Here is a 23,100-nt window from a genome sequence, read left to right as displayed (position 1 = left end):
ACTTACTTTCGCTGATATTGCCATTTGGTCGCTGACATTGTCTTTTGGTTGCTCACATTAACTTACAGTCGCTGCAACCCGTATCTTATACTACAGTTCCGGGGGTAAACAAATAGAAACCTTGTGGTTCAACAAATTTATTTTGATTCCTACCTACATACAATCTACGGACTTACTCAATTAGCTTACTAACAGTCATATACGTTTCGGTCGCAAAGATGCTCGGGTCGAGACGCATTTCGTAGCAGCGCTGCTCAAGGCACTCCGCAGGGTCGATCAGGGGACTCGGGGAGGAAGCTTCCATCGGGTGTCACCATGGTGGGGGATTATTTTGCAAGGCGGGCGATACGGCGGTGTTATCGGTGGACGACTGCGAGAAGCAACTTCGTCCGCCGATCATCGCTGGGGCTTCGGAAATTGGGACTTAGGGATGCGGGTATGGAACCAGCTTGCTATCCCTAACATCAAAAATGGGAGCTCGTCTCCGCTTTCTGCGTTACGGTCGCAACCGTGTACGCTGAACGGAATCGTGTCCGCCGTACGCGGCTCGCGGCCGCGTATTAATAGTCGCGGGGGACCATTGTCATTGCGAGAGCGACAATTCGCGGCTGGCCGCCTAGTGGCCGCGTGCGGAGTTCGCGAGTCGCGGCGCGGAATTCGCGGCCTTACATTCTCGTTTACATTTTCATTTTTATTTTGTTTTCGATAACTTTTGATTGTGGGTCTAATGGGAGTCGCTAGGGAAATGATTTTTGGGAAGGGAAACTTTGATCTTGAGATGAATATTTGGAGGGAAATTTGGAAATTCGGGGAGGTGGACGTTTGAAGGTATTTACGGATTTCAACTGGTGCGTACAGGAAATTGAACAGTGCACATACATGACTCTTGTTGCATAAAGACAGTCACATATGTACATAACATGTGACAGTCACATATGTACATAACATCTGACAGTCACATGTGTACATAACATATGACAGTCACATATGTACATAACATATGACAGTCACATATGTACATGGACATATAAAAATCACATGTGTACATAACATATGACAGTCACATATGTACATAACATATGACAGTCACATATGTACATGGACATATAACAATCACATGTGTACATAACATATGACAGTCACATATGTACATAACATATGACAGTCACATATGTACATAACATATGACAGTCACATATGCACATAGACATATAACAGTCACATATGTACATAGACATATAACAATCACATGTGTACATAACATATGAAAGTCACATACGTACATGAACATACATATAACAATCACATGTGTACATAACATATGAAAGTCACATATGTACACGAACATAAAACTAAACATCCACATATATGTCCCTCAATTGCACACATTTAAAACCAAGACAATATGTACACACGCGACTTCATTAGCTGCACAGAAAGCATCCGCACATGTGTTGACTATAAAAAATGTACACACATGAACATACACATATCCTATAAATAATAATTCCCAGTAATTCGATTGCGTCACGTATCAAAATTCGCTCCAGGATAGAATAAGTACCGTAGATAATCGATCGATGACGGTGATCATCGTCGAGCAGAAAATAAAGGCGTACCCGTACGTGCACGGTCGGTGAGCTCGTAGGAAACGATTATCACCCCCTTGTCTCGGTTACTTCACCCCAATACGAGAGAAGCATCGCGTAGCAAATCTCCGTGCAATAGATTTGACAAGGTACCTTCCGTCGGACAATGCTATTGCGAATCCCCTCGTCGACGTACAATTGATCGACTATCAATGAACTCCATTCATCTTGTCGGTGAACAGATAATAATTCTGTTGCTGATACATTATGGCGGCCCAGGTGCACGGGGATGCTACGTCATGTCTCTGTAATCTGGGTATTGTACGTGGAAATAGAGATTTTTATGATTTTTGTGCTGGATGTTTTAATTATTGTTATTGTACAATAATAACGTTATTATACAATACAATTATACAATGCATTGCATTATATTATATACACATTGTATTATGTACGGAGATGCTTTAATTTTGAGGTTATGTGTCAGGAATGTATTATGCAATATAATTAGAGAATTGTATGGGTGATCTAGTTTAGAGTGTTAAAGGACAGTAACTCAGTTACTAATTCAGTATATGATCTAGTAAATTAATAAACTAGTGAACTAGATAATTAGTGAAATAGTAAACTAGTAAATTTCCAAACTGATAAATTACTAACCTAGTAAATTACTAAATTAGTAAACTACCAAACTAGTAAATTACTAAGCTAGTAAACTACCAAGCTAGTAAATTACTAAATTAGTAAATTAGTCACTAAAAAATTACTAAACTAGTGAACTACCAAACTAGTAAATTACTAAGCTAGTAAACTACCAAGCTAGTAAATTACTAAATTAGTAAATTAGTCACTAAAAAATTACTAAACTAGTGAACTACCAAACCAGTAAATTACTAAGCTAGTAAACTACCAAACTAGTAAATTACTAAACTAGTAAATTAGTCACTAAAAAATTACTAAACTAGTAAATTAGTCACTAAAAAATTACTAAACTAGTGAATTACCAAACTAGTAAATTACTAAGCTAGTAAACTACCAAACTAGTAAATTACTAAGCTAGTAAATTAGTCTTTAAAAAATTACTAAATTAGTGAACTACCAAGCTAGTAAATTAGTAAACTAGTAAACTACCAAACTAGTAAATTACTAAACTAGTAAATTAGTCACTAAAAATTACTAAACTAGTGAATTACAAAACTAGTAAATTACTAAACTAGTAAACTACCAAACTACTAAATTATTAAACTAGTAAATTAGTCACTAAAAAATTACTAAACTAGTGAACTACCAAACTAGTAAATTACTAAGCTAGTAAACTACCAAACTACTAAATTATTAAACTAGTAAATTAGTCACTAAAAAATTACTAAACTAGTGAACTACCAAACTAGTAAATTACTAAACTAGTAAACAACCAAACTACTAAATTATTAAACTAGTAAATTAGTCACTAAAAAATTACTAAACTAATGGACTACCAAACTAGTAAATTACTAAACTAGTAAGCAACCAAACTACTAAATTATTAAACTAGTAAATTAGTCACTAAAAAATTACTAAACTAGTGAACTACCAAACTAGTAAATTACTAAACTAGTAAACAACCAAACTACTAAATTATTAAACTAGTAAATTAGTCACTAAAAAATTACTAAACTAATGGACTACCAAACTAGTAAATTACTAAACTAGTAAGCAACCAAACTACTAAATTATTAAACTAGTAAATTAGTCACTAAAAAATTACTAAACTAGTGAACTACCAAACTAGTAAATTACTAAGCTAGTAAGCTACTAAACTACTAAATTATTAAACTAGTAAATTAGTAACTAAAAAATTACTAAACTAGTAAACTACTAAACTACTAAATTATTAAACTAGTAAATTAGTCACTAAAAAATTTCTAAACTAGTAAACAATCAAACTAGTAAATTACTAAGCTAGTAAATTAATCACTAGTAAATTACTAAACTAATAAATTTCTAAACCACTAAACTAATAAATTACTAAAACAATCCACCAAACCAAAATAATTCAAACCCCCAATTTCCCCAACAATACATCACCCATCATCCCCAGAGAATAAAATGATGACCGGTTTCAAAATTCAGGGACAAGAAGGAAAGCAGGGAGAAGGAAGAAAACGGGAAGTAAAACGACGGTGACAGTATACGGCTGGCCATAAATCCCGAGTGTCACGTGGCGTTGAGTTGCTGCTCTCTGAAGGAGCCATTACTTTCGTAGCATCCCTGAGGAGCGCTCTAGTCAACAGGGGTGGGAAAAATGGCGCAATAAAATCGTCTCTCTGACATGTACATGACTATGTATACATAATACGTCCTACGTGTCTGTGTATACAGGCTGTCTCATATATTGTACCACTCGTATCTGATTCGTACTTTTTTTATTTATTTCTGTATAAATAGGATTAATTAATATAAATGTATATAGCATTCATGTGTTTGTAGTGATTTAAGTTTATTAGAAATGTATTGTTTATTACTGTGTTATATGTGTTATTATATTGGGGTATACGTTACTGTATATATTGCAGTGTATTATATTACCATATATGTACATTACAGAGTATCATATTACAGTATACAATACAGTGTATCATATTACCAGTATACATTACAGAGTATCATATTACAGTATATAATACAGTGTATCATATTACAGTATACAATACAGTGTATCATATTACCAGTATACATTACAGAGTATCATATTACAGTATACAATACAGTGTATCATATTGCAATATACAATACAGAGTATCATATTAAAGTATACAATACAGTGTATCATATTACAGTATAACATTTCAGAGTATCATATTACAGTATACATTACAGAGTATCATGTTACAGTATACATTACAGTGTATCATATTACAGTATACATTTCAAAGTATCATATTACCAGTATAGATTACAGAGTATCACATTACAGTATACAATGCAGTATATCATATTACAGTATAACATTACAGTGTATCATATTACAGTATACAATACAGTGTATCATATTACAGTATACAATACAGAGTATCATATTACAGTATACATTACAGAGTATCATGTTACAGTACACAATATAGTGTATCATATTACAGTGTACATATCACTGTATACATATTACAGTGTACATTATAGTGTATACAATATAAAATATGCTTTCCCCACATATTCACAAAGTCTATTTTGCTCCACCCACCAAAACATTCCTACCCCGAAAAATCTGTTAATTCCAAAAATGTAGCAAAACCAAATAAACCACCTAACGAAAGTCTACCCCAGCATCTCAAAATGCAAATAAAAGGCAAAAAATCCAATAAAATTTCCAAGTCGTTTAAATTGTTCGAGGCGTGTGGCACAGCCTGTACACATATGTACCGCACATAGGAGGGTAGACGAGGAAAGAGAGGAATCGTTCTCGGGGGTTGAGAGCGAACGGAGTTTCGCGTAACGAAGGTAATTTCATTCTTCGTAAGGAAGGTTAGCCTGTACGGGTGGCGAAGGGTGAGAAGGGGTAGAGATCTACACAGGGAAAAAAGGGGTGAGTGGATTTGAAGAGGTGCCGGAGGGAGACGGAAGAAAGAGAGAAGTGGGGTGACTAGGAGAAAAGAGGTTACTCGAGGTGGGGGTGGAACAAGGGGGACAGCCAGGGCTGTGTCGAGTTTCTACGGGTAAAAGGAGACCTTCAGAATAACAAACTGAAAATGGAAAGCCTTGAAAAGACTTCGCTGTTAACCCTCGATTCGCGGAGGTTTCGTGGGTGGGTTATCGGCCGTGGAAAGAATACGCCTTATTATGTCGCAGCGGGACACCCGGCCGGAGGATTTCAAAGGGTACCATAGGTTGCACGCTGCGTGAGAAACAAACGCCGTGAATTAACATTTTTAGAGACAAGAATATGTGCTGATGTCTCAAACCAAATACTACATATGACACTCCGCGATTATGCGTCAGGACCCGCCAGTGGAACGTGAACACGATGGAAAAACGGTACGACAAATACGGAAGGGTTTCTTGTGTGGGCAATTAAAACTTTCCTCGGGATATTTGTATCCTTGAAACTGTCGAGAATGGGCCGAACATGTCGAGAACCAAATAGTTTTCGAAAAACGTCTTGTGGGAACGACTAACGTTTCGGTACTTTGGAACGCGAGAGTCGTGGCTGACATCGCGAGAATCGCTTCGGAAATGCTATTTGGGATCAGGTCGTGAGCTGAAACCGCGTGGAAACGGTTAATACCGATCGCTACCGAATCAGTTCGAACCATGCATCGAAGAGCCCAGATTGGGCTGGAAGACATGGAAAAGTGATTTTGCAACTGCATCACACTGCGAAAACGGTTGAACATCGTTTCTGCACTTGGTACTCCGCCATACTTGGCCCTTCTACCACTTGACATGGCTCGGGGAACACAACAGTTCGGATGAAGAATTAAGAACTATAGTCTGTCCACATGTGTGGTCACGTATGTCCAAGTAGGTCCACATGTGGAAGTCCGAGATGGGCGAATCTTGAAAAGTCCACATCACTGCAAAATCCTTAGCCTCCATCACATCACATAGTGTCCACATGTATGTCCACGTATGTCCAAGTATGTCCACATGTGGGTCCACATATGATCAAGTATGTCCACATGTGGAAGTCCGAGATGGAATCTTGAAAAGTCCACATCACTGTAAAATCCTTAGTCTCCGTCACATCATATAGTGTCCACATGTATGTATGTCTACGTATGTCCAAGTATGTCCACATGTGTGTCCACATATGATCAAGTATGTCCACATGTGGAAGTCCGAGATGGAATCTTGAAAAGTCCACATCACTGCAAAATCCTTAACCTCCATCACATCCAGTGTCCACATGTATGTCCACGTATGACCAAGTATGTCCACATGTGGGTCCACATATGATGAAGTATGTCCACATGTGGAAGTCCGAGATGGAATCTTGAAAAGTCCACATCACTGCAAAGTCCCTAGGCAACCTCCATCATATCATACAGTCTGTTCACATGTATGTCCACATATGTCCACATGTGGAAGTCCTCCATCCTACCTATATCCTTAATATAATTATACCTTGACATAATTTAGATTAAATTCTTATAACTCAAATTTTATCCCTAATTACCTCAGTCATCCAGAGGTAGTAGTACAGGTCAATAATTGCACCTTCCGCTCCCCGTGACAAGTTCACCCCTCCAAAATCCCGAAAATGAACCCCAGCATAAAAAGCAGAAAAAATCAACCACCGTTACCCACGAGTTTACCATAAATAGCGGAAGTGATCGCATTAGGTCCACGCGTGAACCGGCGCAAATCAGGCATCCTGAAAACGCCTCGGGACCGGTCCAGGTATGGTGGTTTTGTGTAGCAAGAGGCATCCACAAAAGGTGCACCGTCGGTTAACACGGGGTGACGTGTGTTTATAAATAGACGACCGAATCGCTGGAGGGGTCGTGAGTATATTCCGTCAACCGTAACGATTTGCACCCCGATTCGCTCGCAATTATTGCCCGGTCATCGAGCTGGCAGCTAACTATAAACATGTTGATGTTTGATGAAAGCGATGAGTATGATGATGAATGTACGTCACACTTTATGTGACGTTTTTTGGAAGTTATGAAAAATTGGGAGTCGATGATGGGAAGTGATTTTGGTGGGGTGGGATCTTGGGAGTCTTTGGAGGGTGGAGGATGATTGGGGAGTTGAGTGAATTTTGGGATTTTGGGACCAGGGCAAATTTGGGACTTAGAAAGTTTGAGATATTGGAGATTTGGGAACTTGGAGTATTAGGACTTTGGAAGTTTGGGACCTCAGATATTTGGGACCTTCGTAATTAGCTACCTTGCAAGTTTGGGACTTGGGAAGTTAGCAACCTTGAGACTTTGGGACCTCGGGGTTTTGGGACCTTGTAAATTTGGGACTTATGAAGTTTGAGACATTGGAGATTTGGGAACTTGGAATATAGAGGCATTGGAAGTTTGGGATCTTGGGACTTTGAGACTTTGCAACTTTGGGATCTTGGGACTTTGAGACCTTGCAAGTTTGGGACTTGGGGAAATAGCAACCTTGCGATTTTGGGACCTAGGGATTTTGAGACCTTTTAAGGTTGGGACAAGAGAAGTTTGGGACCTTAAACATTTGGAACCTTGGAAGTTAGCAACCTTGAGACTTTGGGACCTCGTGGTTTTGGGACCTTGTAAATTTGGGACTTACGAAGTTTGAGACATTGGAGATTTGGGAACTTGGAATATAGAGGCATTGGAAATTTGGGATCTTGGAAGTTAGCAACTTTGAGACCTTGCAAGTTTGGGACTTGAGGAAATAGCAACCTTGCGACTTTGGGACCTAGAGGTTTTGGGACCTTTCAGAGTTGGGACAAGAGAAATTTGGGACCTTGAAATATTGGAACGTTTGAAGTTTGTGACCTTAGACATTTGGAACCTTGGAAGTTAACAACCTTGGGATTTTGGGACCTTGCAAGTTTGGGACTTGGGGAAATAGCAACCTTGCGATTTTGGGACCTAGGGGTTTTGGGACCTTTCAAGGTTGGTACAAGAGAAGTTTGAAAGCTTGGAATATTAGGACGTTGGAAGTTTGGGACCTTACCCATTTTGGGACTTGGGAAGTCAGCAACCTTGAGACTTTGGGACCTTGCAAGTTTGGGACTTGGAAAGTTAGTAACCTCTGTGTTTTAGGACTTTACAAGTTGGAACATGGAAAGTTTTATTCTTTGTAAGTTTGGGGCCTTAATAACCCTGAAACCTTGGAACCCTGGAGTTTCAACAACCTTAAAATTTTAGAACCTGCAATTCTTTTGTCCTTGAAACTTTGGTACCTTGGTGTCTCAACAACCTTGAAATTTTAGAAACCAGAATTCTTCTGATCTTAACACCTTGTTACCCCAAAATAACCTTGAAATTTTAACCTTGCTACCTTGCTACCTTGAAATCTTAATAGCCTTGATTCTGCCCCCATCCCTCAAGTCTCCTCACCACACCCCCTTAACCAGTACCCACAAATTTACCTAACAGCACCCCCACTAAAAATCACCATTCCCAATATTTATTCCCAAGAAAATCACAATCCTCCAACATCCCCAACCTCACAAATCCATCCCTCCAACTAACAACCACATCAAGTCTTCAATTACCAATAGTATTCTATACGTATCCTATCAATTCCTGAATGAAATTTCCCCATTTCCCGGAAACACCGCAACAGTTGATTGGAGGATCCGACGTCGGCAACGTTCTATGGTGTTTGGAGGATTCTCGAAGCAGAGGTGAAGCGGATCGTACGAGGGGTTGTTTATTCGATTGATCGCAACCAGGGTGGCCAGTCAGCGGTAAACTAATGCGCGTCAGTGATGCTCGTTGCTCGTGCTAATTGATTGATTACGCAGCCAAATATTATGCTCATTTTCGTGTTGGCTGGCTCCGCTCGGCCGTGCAAACATCCCCCTCGAATATCGTAAATCGCTAGCGACTTTGTGCATCTCTTTCGCAGACGTCTATGGAAAAACAACCTGCGTGTTTTTTTATTTTATTCCTGCAAATTGAACGGCCATCGCAAATACTGCCAGACGATTGATTGATACTCTTTTTTGGTTAGCTGTTTTATACTCAAACTCAAGATAAACAGTTGTTTAAAATTTGGGATAGGCATTCAAGGTTTAAGTGTGCCAGATAATTTCCTGGTTTTGGGGCTGTGAAAGTAAATTCACTATTAACCCACCTTATAGGTACATTTTTGTTATAAATATGTTGGTGTACGAATTCATTGGTGAGAGAGGATCCTTTTGAACGATCTCTGCTCGATAATTTCCTGGTTTTGGGGCTGTGAAAGTAAACTCACCATTAACCCACCTTATAGGCACATTTTTGTTATAAATATGTTGGTGTACGAATTCATTGGTGATAGAGGATCTTTTTGAACGATCTCTGCTCGATAATTTCCTGGTTTTGGGGCTATGAAAGTAAACTCACCATTAACCCACCTTATAGGCACATTTTTGTTATAAATATGTTGGTGTACGAATTCATTAGTGATAGAGGATCTATGTGGAGGATCTCTGTTCGATAATTTCCTGGTTTTGGGGCTGTGAAAGTAGACTCACTGTTAACTCCTCGTTGTAAATGCATTTATATTGTAAATACAAGTTAAGTTTAATTCTACAGTTAACAAAATACTTCTTTTTAATAGTGAATCTTTTTGAACGGTCTCTGCTAGATAATTGCCCGGTTTCGGGGCTGCGAAAGTAAACTCACTGTTAACTCCTCGTTGTAAATGCATTTATGTTGTAAATACAAGTTAAGTTTAATTCTACAGTTTGTAAACTACTTCTTTTTAATAGTGAATCTTCTTGAACGGTCTCTGCTAGATAATTGCCCGATTTCGGGGCTGCGAAAGTAAACTCGCCCAAATTAAAGGCATCTAACTAATTTTTCTCGTCAGACCTTCGAAGTCCCACCCCAAAAATTGTAACAAGTCATCTGAACATAGTATAATAAAGATCCCTAGATACCTAAACAATATGAAGACGCCAAGAAAACATGAAACGAGAACTCGAAAAAGAAATGATCCCCGATCCACTTGTTCGGTCCGTCGTTCCAGATACGTTAAGTCCCGTTTGAAAAGCTGACGTGACGTCGATCCTCAAGCGGATGTTCACGGAAACAAGCGTTCCATTCTGTCGGAGATCGAAGTGGCTCTTCGGAAGCCAACAGTGGTGGCAGCTAGAATTGAAAATCCCGTTGACGGAGGCACGCAATCGGTCACGAAGAAGAGGGTCTACACTTGAAGAGGACGCCAGCTCCGATTTTATCCCCGTCCACCCAGTCGTCGTCGTCGTTTCACCCCAATTAGAGAGGAACTTCGCCGACGTTCCCCTCTCTTTCTCGCCCCGTTTGCACCCTCCTCTTCCCACACAAGCACCGTGTCACCCTCGTATTTCGCCGCGGCGCAGCCCTCTCTGACGTCGACGCTCTCGATTTCACGTAAAGCCGACGCTAACGAGCACATGGAAGTCACGTGGAAACGCGACGTGGACGAAGGGAGGAAAAACGGGGCTGAGCTTTGCTGTCGCTGGAAAGTACTGACTGTCACGTGGACGTGACAGGTGAACGAGATTTCCTCGAGGAAACTGCCCACCTTCGGTAATGAGACCTCATCGAACTTCTCGGGTAATTAGGCGGAAAAGCTATTTTTCAGCTTCTTCTTTGGGATACTTTTAATGTTTTTTATTGTACAATTACCATTTTTTAGTTTTTATAATTTTTTAACTGGAATAATTCTTAAATTTGTAACTCTTGGATCTCACGTTTCTTAATTTTCTATTTCCTTATTTTATATTTGCTAAATTTCTCAACCATCAATTTTTACTATTCCCTAATTTCCTGCCCCTTAATTACCCATTTTCAAATTTTCCTATTTCCTAATTTCCCACTTCTCAACTCCTCATTTTCAAAATTTCCTATTCCCTAATTTCCCATCTCTCAAATCCCTAATGTTCAAAATTTCCTTTTCCCTAACTTCCCATCTCTCAATTGCCCAATACTCCAAATTTTTTGTTCTCTAATTTCCCACCCCTCAATTCCCCAATCCTCAAAATTTCCTATTCTCTAATTTCCCACCTCTCAATTTCTCATTTTCAAAATTTCCTACTCTTTAATTTCCCACCTCTCAATTCCCCAAACCTCAAAATTTCTTATTCCCTAATTTCCCACCTCTCAATTCCCCACTCCTCAAAATTTCGTAGTCTCTAATTTCCCATCTCTCAATTCCCCAATCTTCAAAATTTCCTACTCCCTAATTTCCCATCTCTCAAATCCCCAATCCTCAAAATTTCCTGTTCCCTAATTTCCCACCTCTCAATACCTCAATCCTCAAAATTTCCTGTTCTCTAATTTCCCACCTCTCAAATCCCCAATCCTCTAAATTTCTTATTCCCTAATTTCCCATCTCTCCAATCCTCATTCCTCAAATTTTCCGATTCTCTAATTTCCTATTTCTTAATTCCCCAATCTTCAAAATTTCCTATTCCCCAATTTCTTATCTCTTAATTCCTCATTTTCAAAATTTCGTATTCCCTAATTTCCCACCTCTCATTTCCCCACCTCCTAATTACCCACTTTCGAAATTTCCTATTCCCTAGTTTCCCACTTCTCAATTCCCCATCTCGTAATCATCCATTTTCAAAATTTCCTATTCCCTATTTTCCCACTTCTCAATTCCCCCTTTCTTAATCACCCATTTTCAAAATTTCCTATTCTCTACTTTCCCACCTCTGAATTCCCCATCTCTTAATTACCCATTTTCAAAATTTCCTACTTCCTAATCTCCCACCTCTCAATTCCCCAATCCTCAAAATTTCCCATTCTCTAATTCCCCGCCTTATAATCTCCCATTCCAACTTTCATCCCCACTCAAAATCACTCCCGATAACTATCAAATACCTTACCATTCGTTACCCAACCAAAATTAACTCCTTTCAACCATTCCAATCCGCCATATTTCCGCTAAAATCTGTCGACGTTTCGAATTAAGGGTTTGTTTATCTTCGTCATCGATTCTCGCAATCACGAATTCAGCTGCGCTACCCTCTGCCAACAATTTATCGCCGCGTTTAAACCCTCTCCAACCCTTCCGCGACCCGTCATCTACGGCATATGAAGACATCCGGAGAATTTATATGCACCGCAATCAATTTTCATCCAGCCACCCTGTGTATATTTTTTTTCGCACTTTTAACGCGCCGTCTGTCGTGATCCTTGACTCCCTCAATTACCGGCCATTGTGTGGTCCGATTAATTGCGTCAAGGGATTTCGGTCTTGGATTTTAAACGTTCGGTTACTTTTTATTTGGTCAACGGTTACGAAAATCAAGCTTTTGTTAAAACTTACTGAGACAAAGTATGAAAAGACTACGTTAGGACCACCCATGCCTATATGCGTTCTGGCGAAACCGTGGCAGATACGACTTTTTGTCAGAGGACCAAACTTTCTTAGAATGTGCCAAAACCCCTAGAAAACTTGTCAGAAGTGTCGCAAGATGTCCGGTATGGCGTCTGAGAGGGTAGGCGGGTATCAGCGGTAGGACGCATTCAAGGTGCGTAAGGTATGAAAAGACCACGTCAGGACTTCCTATGCCTATATGCGTTCTGGCCAAACCGTGGCAGATACGACTTTTTGTCAGAGGACCAAACTTTCTTAGAATGTGCCAAAACCCTTAAAAAACTTGTCAGAAGTGTCGTAAGATGTCTAGTATGGCGTCTGAGAGGGTAGGCGGGTATCAGCACTCAAGGTGCGTAAGGCTTCATTATATGAAGCCGTTATTTTTCTACTTCTGTTTCAATTTAAACATAAGTGGTCCGTAAATTCTAACTAAAATTATGAGAAAAGTCCTTGAAAATAACACTTTGATAATTTCAAAGTGTTATACAAGCCTAACCATGCAAATCCTTCGAAACAAGTAAGCAGATGATTAATGAAAACATTCAGAAAACACGGTATCAAAGCATGATCAAACATCGAAAACCCTTGACACCGCTGCTCACTTGCCCCACTCGTGCCCGTACGGTGGCCCCGAGCCTTTATTTATCTATTACACGTATCTGGGCATCGAGATCTGCAGGATTAGGCGAACAAGCAGAGGATCTCGAAGGGAAGCATATGTTAGGGGTTTTCTCGTGGGGTTTGCGGATAGAGTGGGCTACCCCCCAATTACCAGCTCCCCTTCGAGCCCTTCCTTCCCCTCTAAGGGCGGATCGACCCCTCGGAAAGTACTTCATTACGCGGACAGCCGTGTTGACTTGTATTGTGCCGTGCTTCAGGCCCCCCTTCAAATAATATCTGTGACGAATCAAACCCCCCCAGCCGCTTTTTACCCCGCTGCGAACAGATATCGTTTTCCTTGGAAACGTTGTTGATTCTTTTTTTTGCGCTTTCTTTTTGCACCGCGAGACGAACACCTGCTGCGAAGTGTCACCGAGGATCGTCGTTAACGACGGACGGTGCTGGTTCGCGGAATAATGGAAGCTAACACCAGCTGGAATTGTTCTTACGGCTTATAGTGGGAATTTTTGGGTTGGCAGGATTGGTGAGACAAGTTTTTTAGTTTTCTTGGAGATTGCTATTTATTGCTTGTTTGTTAGTTTGTCTTATGGAAGATGGAGCATAAGATGGCGGAGATGGACAAAATGGAGGAGATGGAGTGTTGGAGTATGCGAGTTTTTGTAAGACTGTATATTTTAGAGTATACTTTTGGTAAAATAATATGTCACACAAGTTCTACAAGTTATACAATTTTATACAAGTAGAATATGTAATTTCTTTCTAAAATAAAAAATGAACTCGATCTCAAAACTTGAAACCCAAAAATCTTCCCACGTATCAACGCAACCGAAAATAAGCAGAAAAGCCTCGAAAGCAAAAAAGTAGAGGTAGTTGGAGCAAATGCAATAAATGGCGCATTTAACTGAAAGAAAAAGAAGTAGAGGTCCGAACGTGCAGGTGAGGTAGCGTGCTGATTAATGATGCGCAATCAAAGTCAGCGTCAGGGGATCAGCAGCGGGTCATAAAGGCAGCGTTTAACATCGCGCAATGCCTCATCATTCCATTGCTATAAATCAGTCTAAGCGGCCCTTCGGACTAGAGAGAATGATATTTTTTATGATTCTCTTTTTACTCGTCCACGCTTTCCATACTCTTATATTACGTCACTGGAATATTCTTCAACTCCGTGCTACGAGTTTCAATTTTTATATTTAAGTCGAGGGTTTCAGCTTGATAATTGCCTGGTTTTGGGACTGTGAAAGTAAACTCATCGTTAATGCTCTTTACAAACAAATATTTGTTATAAATACGTTTACAAATAAATTTTTTAGTGATAGTGAATCTTTTTGATCTCTGCTCGATAATTGCCCGATTTCGGGGCTGTGAAAGTAAATTCACTATTAACACTCTTTACAAATACATTTTTGTTGTAAATATATTTATATACAAATTCATTAGTGATAGAGGATCTTTTTGAACGATCTCAGCTCGATAATTTCCCGGTTTCGGGGCTGCGAAAGTAAACTCTCCATTAACATTCCTCGTTGCAAATACATGTTAAGTTTCATTCTCCAGTCAGCAAAATACTTCTTATAAATAGTGGATCTTTCTGAACGATCTCAGTTCGATAATTTCCCGATTCTGGGGCTGCGAAAGTAAACTCTCCATTTACGTTTCTTGTTGCAAATATATTTTTGTTGCAAATACAAGCTGAATTTCATTCTCCAGTCAGCAAAATACTTCTTATTAATAGTGGATCTTTTTGAACAATCTCTGTTTGATAATTTCCCGATTTTGGGGCTGTGAAGGTACACTCTCCATTAACGTTTCTCGTTGCAAATATATTTTGTTGTAAATACAAATTAAGTTTAATTCTCCAGTCAGCAAAATACTTCTTACTAATAGTGGATCTTTCTGAACGATCTCAGTTCGATAATTTTCCGATTTCGGGGCTGTAAAAGTAAACTCTCCATTAACGCTCCTTACAAATATATTTTTCTCACAATTATATTCAAATTCGTTTGTACTCCAACAACGATGGCACATAAACAAAATGGCTGCACTCATAACGTCCATTAAATTGTATCAAAATGAATGAAATTCCCCGCGTTTAAATGAATATATCACTATATGTCATATAATTTTAAATCATACACGGTGTATGTTTGATACAAGTACAAATATTTAGAAGAAAGATATGCGCAGTTTGGACGTTTTATTCCGATGAAAGCAGGTGATTGTCAGATGCGATGAATCCGATCAGTGACTGCGAAATCGGCAAACAAACAGGGATGACTACTCGCGTGCGACTAAGTATTCCGGCAAACACATTTCGATCCATTGGGCAAACAAACTGGGAACACGAGGAAAGGGTGGTTTGTTTAAGAAGCGGACGCGAGTAATCGAGATAATCGTCGGGGGGCAAACTGGGGACGTGTGGGCAAGGTGGCTGCTGAATTTTTTACTTCTGTCAGGTGTGGACGATAGACGAGAAACTGCTGCAGGCTGCAATTTCGCTGTTCGAGAACTTCTGCTGAGTTTTAGGAATTTTTGATTGTTTGGATAATTTGACCGTTTGGGTTATCATTTGTCAGGTGCGTCAGACACTGTTCACTGATATTAGATTAAAATGAGGAATTATTAAAAAGAGTTTAAATATATTAATTTTGAATTGGACAATTTTTGATTATGTGAATTTGTGGCAATATAACGCGAGAAAATTCGGAGCATGAGAATATAACAGGTGAAAATTCCATTCGTGCCGATATAACGCGAGAATACTTCACACATGGAATTTCAATGCGTGACGATTCTACAAGTGGCAATATAGCGCGAGGAAATAACACGTGTGAAAATTTAACACGTGACAATTCCACACGTGGCGATATAATGCGAGAAAATTCCACGCATGGAAATTGAATACGTGTAGCAATTCCGCACGTGGCAATATAATGCGAGGAAATTCGACGCGTGAAAAATCAACGCGTAGCAGTTCCACACGTGGCGATATAATGCGAGGGAATTCCACGCGTGAGAAATCAACGCGTGACGATTCCACACGTGGCAATACAACGCGAGGAACTTCCACGCATGGAAATTCAACATGCACAGCAAATCCACGCGTGGCAATATAACGCGAGGGAAGTCAACGCGTGGAAATTCAACATGTATAGCAATTCCACGTGTGGCAATATAACGCGAGGCAATTCAACGCGTGGAAATTCAAAAGACGACTATTCCACGCGTGGTAATATAACGCGAGGGAAGTCAACGCGTGGAAATTCAACAGACGACTATTCCACGCGTGGCAATATAACGCGAGGGAAGTCAACGCGTGGAAATTCAACAGACGACTATTCCACGCGTGGCACTATAACGCGAGGGAAGTCAACGCGTAGAAATTCAACATGCATAGCAATTCCACGCGTGGCAATATACCGCGAGGCAATTTAAAACGTGGAAATTCAATAGACGACTATTCCATGCGTGGCAATATAACGCGAGGCAACTCAACGCATGGAAATTCAACAGATGACTATTCCACGCGTGGCAATATAACTCGAGGCAATTCAACGCGTAGAAATTCAACAGACGACTATTCCTCGCGTGGCAATATAACGTGAGGCAACTCAACGCATGGAAATTTAAAAGACGACTATTCCACGCATGGCAATATAACGCGAGACAAATCCACGCATGGAAATTCAATGGGTTGTAATTTCACTCACGGCGATATAACGCGCGGCAACTCAAAAACTTGTCCATATACTCAAACTAAAACTCCAGAAACTCGTCCACACATTCTAAATCACAAACTTCGAAAGCACCTTCTTTCATCAACCCTTCCCACTGTTCTACCCTACTTTCTCCATTTGACAGGTATATCATCGATTCGTCTTTACGAGCCACCTGCTGATTCCCGTTGCGCAATCGGTAGAGTTCGTAGCACCTATTCGCGGACAATAATGTCCTGCACCGGGCAATCACACGGGCATTGATGGCGACTCGGCGAGCACAATAGACGGTTCTGAAAAAAGGAACGAATCGGTGTCTCGGAATGATTAATGTTCGTGGAGCGGATCCGTGCTCACGTCTTAATTCCGCGACATAATGGCCTTAACGATTCGGTGCCACGAGCGGGGCTGAGATCGTCGCCGACGGAGCGTCGTTCGTTAGCCTTCTCTTGTCGCGGTTATGTTACGAGATTTCATCGCTTTTGATTTTTTTTGTGGCGTAGAGTACTGTGTGGAAAGGATGATATTATGGTATGACTTCTTTTGGGCGAGGTGTAGTGATGCTGATCAGTTGAAACTGAAGTAAAAGACAGTTACACAATTTATTGGTAACGTACTAACCTTAATAATGTAGCAGCCTTGCTAATAATATAGTAACATTACTGATACCATAGCAACTATACCAGTAACATAGTAACATCACTAATAACATAGCAACTATACCAGTAACATGGTAACATTACTAATAACATAGCAACTATACCAGTAATATAGTAACATTATTTATAACATAGCAGCTACACCAGTAACATAGTAACCATACTAATAACACAGCTATTAGAGCATTAATATAGTAACCTTACCAATAACATAACTATTATACCACTAATATAGTAACCTTGCTAATGACACAACTACTATACCACTAATATAGCAACCTTGCTGATGACGTAGCAACTATACAACTAATATAGTAATCTTGCTATTAACATAGCTACTATACCACTAATATAGTAACCTTGCTATTGACATAGCTACTATACCACTAATATAGTAATATTGCTATCGACATAGCTACTATACAACTAATACAGTAATCTTGCTAATTATACAGCAACTATATACCACTAATATGGTAACCTTGCTATCGACATAGCTACTATACAACTAATATAGTAATCTTGCTAATGACGTAGCTACTATACCACTAATATAATAACCTTGCTAATGACGTAGCTACTATACTACTAATATAATAACCTTGCTATTGACATAGCTACTATACCACTGATATAGTAACCTTGCTAATGCCATAGCTACTATACCACTAATATAATAACCTTGCTAATGACGTAGCTACTATACCCCTAATATAGTAACCTTGCTATTGACATAGCTACTATACCACTAATATAGTAACCTTGCTATTGACATGGCTACTATACAACTAATATAGTAATATTGCTATCGACATAGCTACTATACAACTAATACAGTAATCTTGCTAATTATACAGCTACTATATACCACTAATATGGTAACCTTGCTATCGACATAGCTACTATACAACTAATATAGTAACCTTGCTAATGACGCAGCAACTATACAACTAATATAGTAATCTTGCTATTAACATAGCTACCATACCACAAATATAGTAATATTGCTATTGATATAGCCACTATACCACTAATATAGTAACCTTGCTATCGACATAGCTACTATACAACTAATATAGTAACCTTGCTAATGACGCAGCAACTATACAACTAATATAGTAATCTTGCTATTAACATAGCTACCATACCACAAATATAGTAATATTGCTATTGATATAGCCACTATACCACTAATATAGTAACCTTGCTATCGACATAGCTACTATACAACTAATATAGTAACCTTGCTAATGACGTAGCTACTATACAACTAATATAGTAATCTTGCTATTAACATAGCTACCATACCACAAATATAGTAATATTGCTATTGATATAGCCACTATACCACTAATATAGTAACCTTGCTATCGACATAGCTACTATACAACTAATATAGTAACCTTGCTAATGACGTAGCTACTATACAACTAATATAGTAATCTTGCTATTAACATAGCTACCATACCACTAATATAGTAACCTTGCTATTGACATAGCTACTATACCACTAATATAGTAACCTTCCTAATGCCATAGCTACTATACCACTAATATAATAACCTTGCTAATGACGTAGCTACTATACCACTAATATAGTAACCTTGCTATTGACATAGCTACTATACCAATAATATAGTAACCTTGCTATTAACATAGCTACTATACAACTAATATAGTAATCTTGCTAATGACATAGCTACTATACCACTAATATAGTAACCTTGCTATTGACATAGCTACTATACCTCTAATGTAACCTTACTATAGTAACCTTGCTAATAACATAGTGACCTTACTAATAACATAGCTACTACTCCACTAATATACGAACCTTGGTAATAATATAGTAATATTACCAATAACATGGCAACTATACCACTACCATAATAACCTTGCTAATAACAAAGCACCCTTGCTAAAAAATTATTAAAGAAAACCAACGCTAAACACCCATAAAAAATAACCAAACCTAAATTTATAATAAATCGCATTCCTCCCAACCTAAAAAAATCTGCAAAATATCGAGATGTAGAGGAATCGGCAGCAAGGAGGAAACAAAGCGTCCGAGCATTCTCGAAGGCCTTCACGGTTTCACCTGTCAGGCTCGCAACGCTCGTGACAGCGTAAAGCACGTCACGTACCACGATTCCTATATGCGTCGAGAGAACGTTCTAAATTCCCTGCAATTCCGAAACGAATCGTGGACAAGAACAAGAAAAATAACCAAGAGAGAGACGGAGTTTTACCCTCGAACGATTCCAAATGAATCAGCGCGGCTCTAAGGAAACTGGACCGAGGCGGAATGACGTTAGAGAGAACGCTCGCAGCATCCGTGATCGGACGGGGGACCGATATCCGCTCGGAACGCGTACACTCGATAACGACACGCAAACTTTACAATTTTTTAAAATTCTAGTGAAATTTTTAGTTCTTTAAATTTTTAAATTCTGTCGAAATCAAGTTTTATAAATTTATGAATGTAGAAAAGCAGAAATTTTTCTAAATTTTTATAAATTTCTCCAGATTCTTTTTCCCTAGATTTTTTCTCTGGATATTTCCCTAGATTTTCCCTCAAATTTTCCCTATAGATTTCCTCTTTCCTTGGATTCTTTCCCTTATAATTTATTTACCCCAGATTCTATCCTTACAATTTCTTTTTCCCTAGATTTTTTCCCTAGATTTTCATTTTCACTAGATTTTCTTTTTCTCCAGACTTTTTCCCTAGATTTTCATTTTCCCTAGATTGATATTCTCACATACCTATACTTGAAAATCCCTATGAAGATAGATATTAAATTATCAAGACAGAAAGTGTGTAAACGACGTTTTTAAATATATGTCAACATTTCCCAATTCGATCAAAAAGTCACTAGATTCGTAAATTCATATATTCTCCAAATCTACACCATGCAATCCCTAGATTGTCAAGTTAGAAATATTTAACAATACTACATCTTCCAATTCTGAAATCCACAAGAAAACATGACCCACTTCGATCGTTACTTCGTGTCCGCCATTTTCCCTAGGAGACCCAGATTTTTCGTTGACTGTACCAACTACGTAACACACGATGGGACAAGCCTCGAATCGATGGGCAAGGTGCTCCGTTTGGCGATGAAAGGTACATTGTTGTAGAAGTGAGAGGAACGCGACCCGATTTGCTGCTAAACCGCTTTAACCAAGATTGTGCTCCGCCATGACACTTTCGTCCATACTTTTTGCGAACGTCCATATTTTTGTCAAATATGCTTTTACAAATCTTGTGATCCTTCGACATAAACCTATAATTACATGGACAAAGTGTATGAAAGCAATTTACAAAAATCAATAAGTGAAGACAGTAAGCGACTGCCATTTTCTTCTGACTGATTCGGTAGAGAAAAACGCGGGAAATTCAAAACACTATTTCGAATATTTTCTCTGACTCGTAAACTATGAATAGTATATTATTAAAAATATATATATTTCAATAAATTGTACTAATAAAACAAGAATTTATAGAAATTACAAGAAATATTTGAAGTTGTATATTATACAATAATACATAAAAATTCGCGAAGAAAATCGATTACATGGAAGGACGAGGTAGAACGAAGGGACGAATGAAAGAACAATGGCGCACGGTGGCCAAAGCAGATAGTCCGTCATTGTTCCGTCGTGAAGCTCGTTCGAAGTCTACCCGGGACGTTTTGACCCCGCAGCGAGATAAGGGGAGTCGGTTCCCTTTGATTCTCTGATGGAGAAAGGGTCCGATATGGCCGATCGGACAGAGAAACCGTACACGATACGGCCGAGTTACAAATGGAGCCTTTCGATTCGGTCATTTACCAGCATGGACACTTACTTGCAGGTACCGATTCGGGTCGATGATAATCTCGGACCTAATCGAATATCTCGATCCTTTGGAGCACTGTTCGTCATTCTTACGAATTATGTTCTAACTGGGATTTTATTTGACGCTTTCAGGGTGCTGTAAATGGTATAGTGGTATAGTTGTATGTAAAAGGTATAGTAGTTATGGTAGTTATGGTAGTTATGGTAGTTATGGTAGTTACAGTAGTTATAGTAGTGATGGTAGTTATAGTAGTTATAGTATTTATAGTAGTTATAGTAGTTATAGTAGTTATGGTAGTGATGGCAGTTATAGTAGTTATAGTAGTTATAGTAGTTATAGTAATTATAGTAGTCATAGTAGTCATAGTAGTCATAGTAGTCATAGTAGTTATAGTAGTTATGGTAGTTATAGTAGTTATGGTAGTGATGGCAGTTATAGTAGTTATAGTAGTTATAGTAGTTATAGTAATTATAGTAGTCATAGTAGTCATAGTAGTCATAGTAGTCATAGTAGTTATGGTAGTCATAGTAGTTATGGTAGTCATAATAGTTATAATAGTTATAGTAGTTATAGTAGTTATGATAGTTATAATAATTATAGTAGTTATAGTAGTATGTAGGAGTTCAGGGTACGTACTGTGTTTAAAAGGTATAATAGGCATAGTGATATCTACAAGATATAGTAGGTATAGTAGTATGTAGAAGCTATAGTAGGTATAGTAGTATATAGAAGTAGAAATATTTGATACAGGAGCACTCCACAGATTTACCTGAACAGTTAATGTTTTAAAAAAGAATAAATTAATAGTCTACGTAATTCAAAATTCGCGCCACTTTTCCGAGCATGCGCAGTAGTTCCCACCGCCATATTGATTTTCCACCTTTACGTTCTATGTTGAAATACGAAATGTCTACTATAGAAACACTCCACAGATTTATCTGATCGGTTAATGTTTCAAGAAATAACAAATTAATTGTTTTGGTGAATTGAAATTCGCGCCACTTTTCCGAGCATGCGCAGTAGCTCCGCCATATTGGTTTTCCACCATCACGTTCGATGTAGAAATATGAAATCCTTGATGCAGGAACACACCACAGGTTTACCTGAACGGTTAATGTTTCAAGAAAGAACAAATTGTCCGAATGACACTTACGGGTCCGCCATTTAACTGGATCGTGGCCATTAGCCCCAGCCCGTAATTTACGTATTTGTTCTTCGGCTTGTAAATCTTCTCGTTCCCCCGCTCTCTTTCAGGGTTGCAGGCGCCAAGCTCGCAGACCGTGGCCAGCCAATATGGATAGGAATGCGTGACGTTACCATAATATTAATAGTTTATTTACCGAGGCCCATACGTCACTGTGTCCCACAGTCGGCCTCGTGTATTAGTTAACGTCCGTTGCTTTCGCTTCGGGCGACTATCACTAAATATTCCTGTTTGCGAGGATGCTGACAGGGGTGAATGTGTACCCTGCGCGTACACACGCAGTGGATGTGTACGAGAGGGAATAGTATGGAAACCGTACGGACGGTCTAGCATCGAGTGTTCGACGGTTAATATTGATGGCAGGACCCGGGAATGGGCATGGTTAAACGATCGCAGAAGAATCGGCTCTGGTAAATAACCTGTTCCCCGACGATTATTTATGGTCGTTGAGGTAATTCTGATAGGGCTTTTCGTACGTTCGATTGTCCTGCTACCA

This window comes from Megachile rotundata, chromosome 11 (assembly GCF_050947335.1).
Source record: "Megachile rotundata isolate GNS110a chromosome 11, iyMegRotu1, whole genome shotgun sequence".
NCBI lineage: Eukaryota > Metazoa > Arthropoda > Insecta > Hymenoptera > Megachilidae > Megachile > Megachile rotundata.
The sequence above is the reverse complement of the archived record's forward strand: the minus strand, read 5'-3'. Positions refer to the sequence as shown.